This window comes from Trachemys scripta, chromosome 1 (genome assembly GCF_013100865.1).
Source record: "Trachemys scripta elegans isolate TJP31775 chromosome 1, CAS_Tse_1.0, whole genome shotgun sequence".
Taxonomy (NCBI): domain Eukaryota; kingdom Metazoa; phylum Chordata; order Testudines; family Emydidae; genus Trachemys; species Trachemys scripta.
Window position 1 is genome coordinate 63,496,805 of NC_048298.1, and position 13,389 is coordinate 63,510,193.

The 13,389-nt window shown below is 43.9% G+C and overlaps 1 pseudogene; it reads left to right on the forward strand.

Annotated features, from left to right (window-relative positions):
* The first annotated feature begins 682 nt into the window (after window positions 1-682).
* On the forward strand, window positions 683-4,233 carry LOC117877752 (annotated as a pseudogene).
* Window positions 4,234-13,389: the final 9,156 nt, after the last annotated feature.

Here is a 13,389-nt window from a genome sequence, read left to right on the forward strand (position 1 = left end):
GATCAGAATAATAATACCTAGCAATTATACAGAGCATGTCATCTGTAGCTCACAAAAGAGGTAAGTATAAATATGCCCTTTCTGTGTATGGGGAAACTGTGGCGGGGTGAAGTAACTTGCCCAAAGTCACCCTGCAGCCCAGTGGAGGAATTTGAACTAGAATGTAGATCTCCTGGATCTCAATCCAGTCCTCTGTCCACTAGACCACACTGCGGCTCCAAATACATAGCAGAATTTACAAAAGCCACAGTGAACAATGAGAGAACCTTTTAACCTAGCTATCGAAGTATTTATAGTTTGTCATGCAAAGCCGATGAAACAAAACATTTTGAAGGTAACAGGATCTTTAGAAACATGCAGATTATGTTGGCTCTTGCCTATTGGTTTTGCCATGAACTCCATACACTAACCCTGAATTACAAAAGGCAGTCAGAGTTAAGCAGCTATGCATTTCCTTTATAAAATGCCTTAGAGCAGTGGTCCCCAACCTTTCAGTGTGGCGGGCGCCTGACGACTAGCCACCGAAATGCCACGGAGGAGCATGGCCGCTGGACAAGCAGCCGCCGAAATGCCACCGAAAAGCAGCGTCAGCAGCGCTTCTTGACGTTGCCACTTCTCGGCGGCTGCTTGTCCAGGGCGCTCCCTTGTCAGTAGGCGGGTGCACATAGATGCACCCGCGGGCACCGCGTTGGGGACCGCTGCCTTAGAGTGACTCCAAAAATGTGGGTAAGTCCCGCAGGACAGATGCTGGCTAAGCTTCAGGGCTAACTACAAAACTCACTTCTTCAAACTAGCCTTCCGACGGTCCCAGCACCAAAACAAATACAATGGAGCAGCGAGAGAGAATTTTGCACCCTTCATAATTTGGAGAGACCTTAGACACCACATGATGACAGACATCATATAAGAATGAAATAGGTAGATTGTGGCATTGCAAGCTTGCTCTCACTGCTACAAGGAGCTTCACCCCTGGAGTAGAAAAACCACCTTTCCAGGGTGAGAGCATGGTTTAATTCTCATGCTAATTAAAACCTTTACCTCTGTCAAGACTGCAAAGAGTGAGTCAGTCATGATGGTGGGATTTGTGCGCGGGATATGGATGAATGTGCAACAGGTACTGGTCTCAGATCATTAGCTCCTTATAAGCCACTGTAGCAGCCATCAGATGGTAACCACATTTGGCCTGTATGTCCTGCGTCAGAATTGTAGCAGGGATCTAGCAGTAAAACACCAGGTGAGTGAGCTAGCCAGTTCCCCATGGCTAAGCGATTTTAACCTCTGGGCAGTGACCCCAAGAGTACTGAGAAATGTCCAGGCTGCTCATGGCCTGTTTCCACTTCGCTCAGGAAGTGGAGACTTCAAGTGGAGGAGAGGAGATTACAGTCTCACCAATGTCTCTCTTTCCTTTTAGTCTCAGTGGTAGGAGCCTGGGTTTGCTACGCTGCCAGCATGAAGGTTTTGCTAATCCTGGGGCTTTTCCTCCTGCCCATGGCTGCTCATGGGAAGATCTACGAAAGGTGTGAGCTGGCAAGAGCAATGAAAAGGCTTGGGCTGGATGGATACTGGGGCTACAGCCTGGGACAATGTAAGTCTGCTGCCTTGGAGGAGATGTCCATGTGATTCAGAGGGTAGGCAGGTGATTTACCCATTGAATTAATCCTAGACATTAGAGATGGAAAAACCTCCTAGGTTATCTAGTCTGTCCTTGGCACAGGCTGGTTCCCTGCAGTGTATTGCCTACAGCTGTGCTCAGTCTTGTTTAAAATGTCCCAAGCAATGGGAATATCACTTCTTCCCTGAAACCCTCCCACAGTTAAACAGCTTGCACTGTCAGAAACCTTTTCCTGACAGCAGTCTGAGAGACCTTCCCCCAATTCCATTGCATTATTCCTAGTTATAGCCTTTGTACAATTCCACGTTTGATGTGTGCACCCCTCACGCTCTGCTTTTTGAGCCTCACTGTAGCTGAGCAGGGAGACAGTGCTGGACTTGGGATGCAGAGCACAGCACAAGGCCTGGGTGGGAGGATCACCAGCAGCATCTCAAAACCCCCAATTCAAACTTGTGTGATTAAATTTGAGACGATGGGCTGAGGGAGAGGGATTCTTGGAGAGCCTGGATGGAGAGTAAGGGGTGGGGCAGTTTAGAAGTGAGGAAGAAAGGGGGAATCAGGACTCACAGAAGAGCACATAAGACGAGTGGGCCCCACGGGAGAGAGAAGGGTGAGGGCCTTTCTTCATTTGTTAGCAGTGATAGGAAATTATTATTCAACCAGTTTGTTTTTAAGGTTTGTTTACCTGTGTTCTGAGCCACAATCCAGAGAGTTAAACACACATGATGTTTATGCAGCCCTGAATATCTCAAATCAAAGACTCCTTCCTTCTAACCTGACTAATTCAGATCCACTTTCTGTAAATGAGGAAAGAATAAGGGTGCTCTGGTTAAAGTTTACCATCATTGCTAATACTTATGCAGCGCCATCTATGGAAACAAAGGTGACGGCACTAGCGTAGATAAAACTTCAGCAGGTGCCGTGGTTTAGACCTATTTTCAACAGGAATGGACAAGGCAGTATTAAAATGCCAATGGCTACCTGGAGCCCTCTTTACAGTAGGTATTTCACCATTGATCCTCCCCCTGTTGGAAACAGCAGGAAAGAAATGTTCCATCTCACTTAACTGCATTTTATGAGTTCATTACACGCAGAGTCATTCCCTGCCAGAGAAATGATGATGTTTCCCCATGTCTTTCCCTAGTAATATTTATTGGTTTTGATTTGCATGTTAATAATATTTTCTTTAGAAAGGTGTTTCTGTCTCTGTAGCATTTTATCCCAAAACACTGGTGTTTCCTTCAAAGATGTAGGCCCCATGCAGTGTTCAGATGACAATCAAAAGTTTTATATATAGAATGATTTTTCTTACACTTCATATTTAATAAGGATTGTGACTCTCATAAGAATAAAAGGAAGAAAAGCTGGCTGTGTGTACTTTGTATTAAATCATTTGCATAATCTACAAACAGGTGATAAGGGGTGTTTAGATCCATATTTCTGTAAAATATCAAGCTATGAGGAGTTTTTATCAGCAGAGAAAATACATCAATCTGTGTGTGGTTATTTTTTTAAAACGGAACCTTCACAAGGGTGTGCACAGCAAGATACGAGAGCGACTTTAACACAGGTGCCACGCATTATAGCTAACCTTCCAGAAGCACTGACTATGGGATTTTTCAAATCAACAGCCGCTGTTGGTGTAATGATGGCAAGACTCCAAGAGCCAAGAACGCATGTGGAATCCAGTGTCGTGGTAGGTGCAAAGTAATCTATTTGACACCATCACATTGTTCACTCTGTTTGTGTGTTACATCCCTTTCTCCCACAGTGCATCTGTCTCTCTATTATATTGTAAGCTCTTCAAAACAAGGACTATCTGCTACTCTGTGCTTGCACAGGGCCTAACACCACAGGCCCCATTCTTGGTTGGTCCTTAGATGCCACAGTAATAAATGTGATTTATTAATACAGAAATTAGTTTTTATTATTATTTATCAGTTTTAAGATGACTGATTCAAAAAAATGAAGAGGAAAATGTTGATTTTTTTCCTCCCACTATATTTACTACTGTATTTCTTTTTTAACCTTACTGACAGCAGACATTACAGCGAGTGTAAACTGTGCAAAAAGAATTGTTCGCGCTTCCAATGGCATGAGTGCATGGTAAGTTTAAAACTATTACAAGAACTAGTAACAGTGACATACTTGTATGTGTAAACTTAGGGGGAGACTACTTAGAGAAATGTATTTCTTGATCATCTGAGGTTCCCAGGAGTTCAAATCCCAGTTCCAAACACCAATGTAACAAATCCATAACTACCAAGAGCTTCAAGATTATGTCTATGCAACACAGCAGGGCCACTTGATATTTCATTGTGGCAGTGGGGATAGAACTTACATCACCTTAGCCCCCTCCAGCTGGAGCTAAAAGGGAATGTGCAGGAGTTCTATTTAGCAAGATAGAGCTTCTGGCACAAAACTGAGTAAATTTGATTCCATCCAGTAGAGAGCAGTGGTACAAATGGTACAGAAGATACACCAATTGGTACACCAATCCTCTGTGGCAGGAGTAGCAGCTCGTAAGTGGGCCTTTGGCAACCATCTGGCAACCTTTTAGGAAGTGTTGGCAGACTCGGGATTTATTCAGGCATGCATAGCTCCAGGATCCAGTTGAGCCAGGCAGAGTAGGCTCTCTCTTGAGTATCGTAGTTTGTAAAAATATGGTGGGGAATTGTAATGTGTTATATATAATTATATTCCAAAAACACACACATGGGTTTAAAAAAATCTGTTAAGGTTGTTAAGCAAATACACTGATGTCACTCATCACATCATTCACACAACCCAAGCACTTAAAAGCAAAGCAATGAATAGTTAACAACACTGGACCTCTTACACTGGTTGCATGACAAACACACACGCTGGTCCCAGTTTAACCAGGTATTGAAGCACGAGTCATCCACTGAGGTCAGTGGGAGAGGAGAGGGACACCCAGCACTCCTGCAAACCCCAGCTAGCAGATGTTCCCTCGGAGACTGTTACCATCTGACATTTAGCTCTCCACTTGAGCTGGGGCATAACAGGCAAGAGAAATCAGGGAGCTGTAATCACTGTCTGATGGCTCCCTCCTCTTCTCTGCTGTGACAAGTGCAGTTCTGATGCACCAGAAAATCTGGCCCAGAATATCTTCCCTGCCTTCTCTCCTTTTTAAAAAAAATTTGTTCTTAAATGACACAGTCAAATTCATCATCTCTCTGAATTCTTTAGTTCTATTCCACACACTTTTGAAGTAGTTCTGAAATTGTGTAAACCTGAATATGCTGTTACTATAAGACCTTTCAGTTTGAAAAGGATATTTCAGCATGATGTGGTATATCCGGGCCTGTATCCTACAAGCTTTACTACTTAGGAGAACTTAAAATATCCCTTCAAAACTTCCTGTGCTGCTGCTGATGCCAAAATGCCATATTATTGCTGTCAGCCCCATGCTAATGTGTACAGATTTTCCCCGTAACATTTGCTTGCAGTATTGATAATTTTTGTTCAAATTTTACACAACAATCAGACATTAATGTATCAATATCTCTAGCTGGTACATGCGAATATGCAAAGACAAAATTTTCATGCCAGTAGGTGTCACTAATACACTTTTTAAAACTTGGTTTGATGACAAGATATAATTTTGTGTTAATATCTGTTGGTAAAGTGCACTTTCTGCTCCAAGAATATCCTGTGCTGATAAACTAAAACATTTCTGGTTTTCTGAACTGGTAAATTATTTCATATATTTCATTTTGTTCTGCTCTAAAATGAAAGGGCAACCACAGATCATAATAAATCACAGGGAAGGATGTGTTGAAAATACTAGATCCTGATCTTGCTCCATAATTAGAGAAATGCTCAAGAAAAACAAACAAAAAAACTAACAACCACCCCCTTTCTAGGTTTCATGGGAGTAAAAATACCTTAAAAGTATGCTCAGTGGGAATCAGTTCAGTGGGGTCTTACGGAATCTGCACACAACCAGAAACCATAGCTCTGAGAGGTGTGAATGTCTCCATTGTTCTCAATGGGATGTTAATGATAAAGCCTTAAGATGATATTTAAAGGGTTAACATTGTAAATTATTTTAATGAGGATCATTTTAATAGAAACCTCCAGCCTATTTCCTTACCCCACGTTTCCAACCTGCTACTGCCCGAGCTGCAAAAAGCACCCAGCTGCCCATCCCTCCAGTTTTCTCCTGCCCAAACCTCCTGTTTCCCTCTTGACAACTTATACAATGCAGTTGTGATGAGCAGGAGGGGTTCTGCAGGGGCTTGTGGGATCCCTTCATTAAAAGCAGGTGGTTTTTCAGATCCAGGAAGGAGAATTTTGGCTTTCGTTTAAAATAAAAAGTGAGTCTTTAGGCCTTCTAATTGCACAGAGTATATAAATTAATGTACAGTAATTTCTAGGGTAGAAAGGAATGAACAGCTTGTTTCATCTCTGAAGATCCTCTCTTCTCTTCCTCCCCTCCCCCTTTTCACTGACATAAAATGAAAGAGGTAAGTATAAGTGGCTGAATAATCTTGTTGGGGTTGGTTGGGAGCCCTGAGCCAGCAGTACCGCCTAATGGTGATATTCTGGGGCGTAATGCCTGCTGGCGAGAGTCCAAGGAGCCGTTTTGCCTAGCAGCACTATCAGGATAGAGTTGCCTCATGGCAAGCATGGGGAGGTTAGGGGATCCCAGGCCTGCCCTACTCCACTGGTTTCCAACCCAGGGCCCTTCAAAAGAAGGAATGTTGACACAGGGTTCAGATCCCAATACCCCTAAGCGCGTTCCCTGGGTCACTCCAGCATCATCCCCAGGGTTGGACATGTGGAGTTTCTTTTGTGTCTCTTCTGCTCCATCTCCAGCAACTCCTCTGCTGGCAACAGCAAGTTGTCCCTTTCGGTTCCAGTGGTCAGCTGGCTTCCTGCGGTACATCTAGGAGGCTTGACCCTAGTGGCTTGCAGTCACGGCGGCTCTCCAGCAAGAGACTGCTGCACACAACCGCTCTCCTATGTCAGCTGACACTAAGCCAAGCTGCTGCTCCTCTTTGAATGCTCCCTCCACTGGGAGCATGCCCAGCTGGGGTGAGGGGGCATTGCCTCTTGGGCTAAGAACTGCTCTTTAACCTCTATGTCATAACTATAAAGGGAAGGGTAACAGTTCTCCTGTGTACACTACTATAAAATCCCTCCTGGCCAGAGACTCCAAAATCCTTTTACCTGTAAAGGGTTAAGNACTAAGCTGGTAGTTAAGCTTAGAAGTTTTCATGCAGGCCCCCACATGTGTACCCTAAAGTTCGAAGTGGGGATACAGCCTTGACACTCTACTTTGCCTTTGATATACCCCGTCACACACCTTTCCCCTTGGGTTAGGACCTGGCAGTTGTTTTTCCCCCTGTTCCCTTCCACTCGTGAGATTAAATCAGCATTAGCGTGTGCCTTCCTTGGGCAGTAGAGTTCTTGAAAGTCATATGGCTGAAGGGAAAGATACCACCACGTGATCTAGGTGTTGGTATCTTTCATTGAATTAAACCATCAGAGAGGAGCCTGGCCTGTAATGAGCTGAAAGGGATTCCCTAGCAGATAATATCATAGAGCTTCCACTGCCCACTTCACCACCAGCGCGTCCTTCTCAATTGTCAAGTACTTGGGCTCCCAAGGGAATAGCTTTCTGCTCAGATATAGCACTGAGTGTTTCTGGCTTTCCACCTCCTGGGATAGTACGGCCCTGAGGTCAACTTTGGAGGTATCTGTCTGTAGGATGAATGTCTTTGCAGAATTAGAGTGAAAGAGGCCCGGCCCCCCAACTTAGTCGGGCTTTCCGTCCATGGTTTGGTACCTTTTATGAGGGTCTGTGTGTGTGCAGGGGGTCCACTAGCAGAGCAGAGACCGGCACAAAGTGCCTATAATAGTCCACTAGCCCAAGAAACTGCTGCATTTGTTTCTTGGGCAAGGGGGCTGGGCCATCACTCGATGCTTGTATCTTGTCCACCAGGGGCTGTAGCTGGCCCCACTCCATGGTATACCTAAGGTACACTGCCTCCCTTTGTCCCAAGCGCCATTTGGCCAGATTCCCAGTTAATCCCGCATCCTCGAGGGTTCAGATAACTGCGGTGAGACGGTGCAGGTGATCCCCCCATCTGGTGCAGTAGAGAACTATTGTCGATGTAAGCATAGGCGCCGACTCCGTGAGTGCTCCGGGGCTGGAGCACCCATGGGAAAAAATTAGTGGGTGTTCTGCACCCACTGGCAGCCAAGCTCCCCTCACCCCCCAGGGGCAGGGATTTGGGGAAGGAGTTGAAATGGGGGCAGGGCCTCATGGAAGGGGTGGAGTGGGGGCGGGTCTGGGGTCAGAGATGGGGTTGAGCACCCAGGGGAAAGAGGGGAAGTTGGCGCCTGTGGATGTAAGTGGCAGCATACTGGTCATGGGGTCGTAGCAGTTGATCCATTAGCCCAATGGCATGGTGACAAACTGATACAGGCCATAGGGTGCAGAAAAGGCCATTTTCTCCCTGAATGTCCTGGTAAGGGGGATTTGCCAATACCCTTTTGTCAGGTCCACAATAGAAATACATTCTGCGTTCCCTAGCCTCCAATAGTTCATCCACCCAGGTTCTGGGGAAGGCCTTGAAGTGGGCTATGGTGTTGACTTTTCTGAAATTGATGCAAAACCTCATTGACCCATCTGGTTTTGGTACTAAGACTATGGGACTCCTAAATTCATTCTGTGATTCTTCCACAACCCCCTGCAAAACCTGGCCTCAGGTTCCTCATAGATCTTCCTGGGCGAGGGTTGATGCTGGTCCTGTGCCTTCTGTCCTGGCATGGTGGCTGTGATGGACTGCCCCAGGGTGCAACCTGGAACTGGGGTACCTCTGGCATACCGACCTGTGCCGCCTCTCACATTGTGAGGTTGTGACAAGCTGCAGCCCGCTCCTGGTCCTGCACTCAGAAAAATATTTACATAGGCAGAGACACACCCAGCTGCAATTACATGAAGGCATCTCCTCAGCCACTCATGGACTAACAATAGCGATACTCCAGCTAGCTCACCCGCCTAGGACCCCAGCACTATACCATCTTGTCCTGGTCAAAAGCCTGACCAGTATAGGTTTGTTACTCAGTCCCCCCACCCCACCCCCCAAGTGGAGAGGGCAAGACACCAATTTTTGTTTCTGAGCAGATTCCCCAAGCACTTCTAGCAAAACACACTCTTTTAGGTAAAAAATATAAAACAAATGTATTAACTTGTCATAACTATAAAGGGAAGGGTAACATCCCTCCTGTGTACAGTACTATAAAATCCCTCCTGGCCAGAGACTCCAAAATCCTTTTACCTGTAAAGGGTTAAGAAGCTCAGGTAACCTGGCTGACACCTGACCCAAAGGACCAATAAGGGGACAAGATACTTTCAAATCTTGGTGGGGGGAAGGCTTTTGTTTGTGCTTTTTGTTTTGGTGGTTGTTCGCTCTTGGGACTGAGAGGGACCAGACATCAATCCAGGCTCTCCAAATCTTTCTGAACAAGTCTCTCATATTTCCAACTTGTAAGTAAACAGCCAGGCAAGGTGTGTTAGTTTTTATCTTTGTTTTCTCAACTTGTAAATGTACCTTTTTGCTAGAGTGTTTATCTCTGTTTGCTGTAACTTTGAACCTAAGGCTAGCGGGGATTCCTCTGGGCTCTTTAAGTTCGATTATCCTGTAAAGTTATTTTCCGTCCTGATTTTACAGAGATGATTTTTACCTTTTTCTTTAATTAAAAGCCTTCTTTTTAAGAACCTGATTGATTTCTCCTTGTTTTAAGATCCAAGGGGTTTGGCCAGATTCCACAGGAAATTGGTGAAGAGTCTCTCAAGGCTACCCAGGGAAGGGAATTAGCACTTTGGGAATGGTGGCAGCAGACCAGATATAAGCTGGTAATTAAGCTTAGAAGTTTCATGCAGGCCCCCACATTTGTACCCTAAAGTTCAGAGTGGGGAAGCAGCCTTGACATAACTACAGAAAGATTTTAAGTAATTATAAGTAGTGATTACCTAAGAAATGAAACAAAACTGCAAACTAAGCTTTAGAAACTAGATAGGATTTGAATCAAGCAGTGTCTCACCCTGCGATCTAGTACAAGCAGGTTACAGCTTTTGCATACACAGACAGAAATTCTTCTGTCCCACCTGGGACCCCCTTTCCCAGTTCAGTCTTTGTTCCTAAGGTGTTTCCAGTTGTTGTGTTATAGGGGGGAGGAGGGGAGGCCCAGTGATGATGTCACTTCCCCCTTTTATAGCTTCTTCCATGTGGAGGGAACTTCATTGACCCAAACAAAGCCTCCAGCAGGTTGTGGAAAAGCACAGGCAGCAAAATGGATCCAATATCACATGATTTAGTCACATGTACTTGCATGCTTCAGTGAGTCATGGCAGCTGTTACCCATATTTTGACTGAAGCATCCACAAGAAAGCTTAGCTGGTGAGGATGAGCTTTTCCCATGGCTCATTGTTTTCGCTGATGGGCCATTACCTTGGATAGCCCCTTCACAGTGTGCTCGCTAGACTGGATGAAAACTACTTTGTGCGTGTTACCCAGGAGCAAACACACTTGAAATATAGATGCGTAGTCAATATGCACAACTCCAGATACAAAAATGAGACATGGATACAAATAGGATAACCATATTCAGCAAACCATAACTTTTTCATTGGCACCTCACATGACATATTTTGTACAAGATGCATCATAATTATAACCATATCATAATCATATCACTATGGGGTGCAGAGTGTCACAGTGACAATGTGGTGGTAGGTCAAGTTCATCTTCCCTGGTGTGCTGAGAATACTGTGGGGAAGGCCTGGGACAGTTGTTGTTCTGGACTAAATTCTTTTGCCATCCAGGCTGATGGTTTTTGTAGTCTACTGCCCCTCTCCCACTCCAGATTTTCTCAAAGGGACCTTGCCACTGGGCCAAGAACTTTGATTCCGAAGACAGGAGCAAGAACAACACTCGGACTCCTGGTTTGAATGTCGACAGTTGGGCCCTCTGATTGTATAGGCTCAGGGGCGGCCCCAGCCTAGCTGCCACCCTAGGCGAACCATGCAATCGATGCCCCACCTCCAAACCCCAAAGGCAGATCTAGGTTGAGGTTTTTCGTAAACTGGGAAACATTTTGCCCCTTTTTTCCTTTGAATGTTTTTAAGCATTTTTTTTTTTTAAACAGAGGCTTAAATATTTGGTTGGTTCGTCCATCCGTCTGTCCATCCAATGTTTCTGAGATCAGATAAAATAGAGACACGAAATTTTCAGAATAGATTTGTACACGACAGCTAGATGATATTTCAGTCCGATTTCAAATAAAAAATGCATTAAACATGTTAATTATAATTTTTATTATTACAAATCCAAAATCATCCATTACGCTATCCTGCTTTAACTATCATTACTACCACATCCTATATAGAAAGAAATAAGAAAACTTTTCAATGAACTTTAACCTGTATTTACAAAACACTCCGAATAAAAAACACTCTGTGCTCTTAAAACATGACTTTTCTTGCTTTAAGTTTTGAAAATTCAGTCACTAGTTCTTTTAGATCCAGTTTTCCAGCTAGTTCATACTCTATTGACATTGTGGCAAGTCCAACAAGTCTCTCTTGCATCATTGTTGAGCGCAGATATGTTTTTATCAATTTTAACTTTGAGAAGCTATGTTCCCCACTAGCTACGGAAACTGGCAAAGTTAAAAGAATGCGTAGAGCTATAAAAATGTTTGGAAAACTGTCTGTGAGTTTCAGAGTAGTAGCAGTGTTAGTCTGTATCTGCAAAAAGAACAGGAGTACTTGTGGCACCTTAGAGACTAACAAATTTATTTGAGCATAAGCTTTCGTGTGCTACAGCCCACTTCATCAGATGCATAGAATGGAACATATAATAAGAAGATATATATACATACAGAGAACATGAAAAAGTGGAGGTAGCCATACCAACTGTAAGAGGCTAATTAATTAAGATGAGCTGATATAAGAGCTGTGTGAATTACTTAGGATCCTGGCCCTCAAGATGTCGGTACAGCATCCACAAACCAATGGGCTGGTGGAGCATTTCAACAGCACCCTGAAATCCATGTTAAAAAAATTTGTTGGCAATGACCCATGACACTGGGACAGGCTGCTACCAGCCTTGTTATTTGCCATACAGGAAGTTCTTCAAGCCTCTATGGGATTTTAGGGGATGAGAGCTAAGGAAGCATTGTTCTAAGTCAGCCATAAAAATGTTAGCATACTGTGGGGCCATGCGGGTACCAATAGTAGCGCCGCTGACTTGAAGGTATATATTATTCCCAAATGTGAAATAGTTGTGGGTGCGGACAAAGTCACAAAGTTCAGCCATCAGGTTTGCCATGACATTATCAGGGATACTGTTCCTGATAGCTTGTAGTCCATCTTTGTGTGGAATGTTGGTGTAAAGGGCTTCTACATCCATAGTGGCCAGGATGGTGTTTTCTGGAAGATCACCCATGGATTGTAGTTTCCTCAGGAAGTCAGTGGTGTCTCGAAGATAGCTGGGAGTGCTGGTAGCATAGGGCCGTGGTGGGAGTCCACATAGCCAGACAAACCTGCTGTTAGGGTGCCAATGCCTGAGATGATGGGGCATCCAGGATTTCCAGGTTTATGGATCTTGGGTAGCAAACAGAATACCCCTGGTCGGGGTTCTAGGAATGTGTCTGTACAGATCTGTTCCTGTGCTTTTTAGGGAGTTTCTTGAGCAAATGGTGTAGTGTCTTGGTAATCCTCAGTGGGATCAGAGGATAATGGCTTGTAGAATGTGGAGTTAGGACACAAATCTGACATCAGGAATCATAACATCCAAAAACCAGTAGGAGAACACTTCAACCTCTCTGGTCCCTCAGTTACACCAGGTTAAAGATGGATTCCAGTTCAGGTGACATGATCACATGTCACTGCAAGACTTCATTACCCACTTGCCAGCACACACGTATACAGGAAGACTGACAGGTAAAACACAGCCATCTACAGACAATGGTTCTGGTTAATGGGAGCCATCAAGATTCCAAACCACCATTAATGGCCCACACTTTGCATAATTACAATAGGCCCTTAGAGTTATATTTTATATTTCTAGTTTTAGATACAAGAGTGGTACATTTATACAAATAGGATGATCACACTCAGTAGATTATAAGCTTTGTAATGATACCTTACAAGAGACCTTTTGCATGAAGCATATCCCAGTTACATTATATTCACTTATCATATTTTTATAAAACCATATAGACTGCACGTCACAGCATGCACCCCAGAGTAAGAACCACTGCACTAAACTGATAAGATCTGCATTTTAATTTAATTTTAAATGAAGATTCTTAAACATTTTAAAAACCTTGTTTACGTTACATACAACAATAGTTTAGTTATATAATATAGACTTACAGAGAGAGACTCTCTAAAAACGTAAAAATGTATTACTGGCACGCGAAACCTTAAATTAGAGTGAATAAATGAAGACTCGGCACACCACTTCTGAAAGGTTGCTGACCCCTGCTCTATTGACATTGTGGCAAGTCCAACAAGTCTCTCTTGCACCATTGTTGAACGCAGATATGTTTTTATCAATCTTAACTTTGAGAAGCTACATTCCCCGCTAGCTATGGAAACTGGCAAAGTTAAAAGAATGCGTAGAGCTATAAAAATGTTTAGAAAACTGTCTTTGAGTTTATTTTCACAAACAAACTTCAGTACTTCTTCAGGAGTGGAATGTTTCTTAAGTCGTCTTGAAAAAGCCTGAAGCTCACTA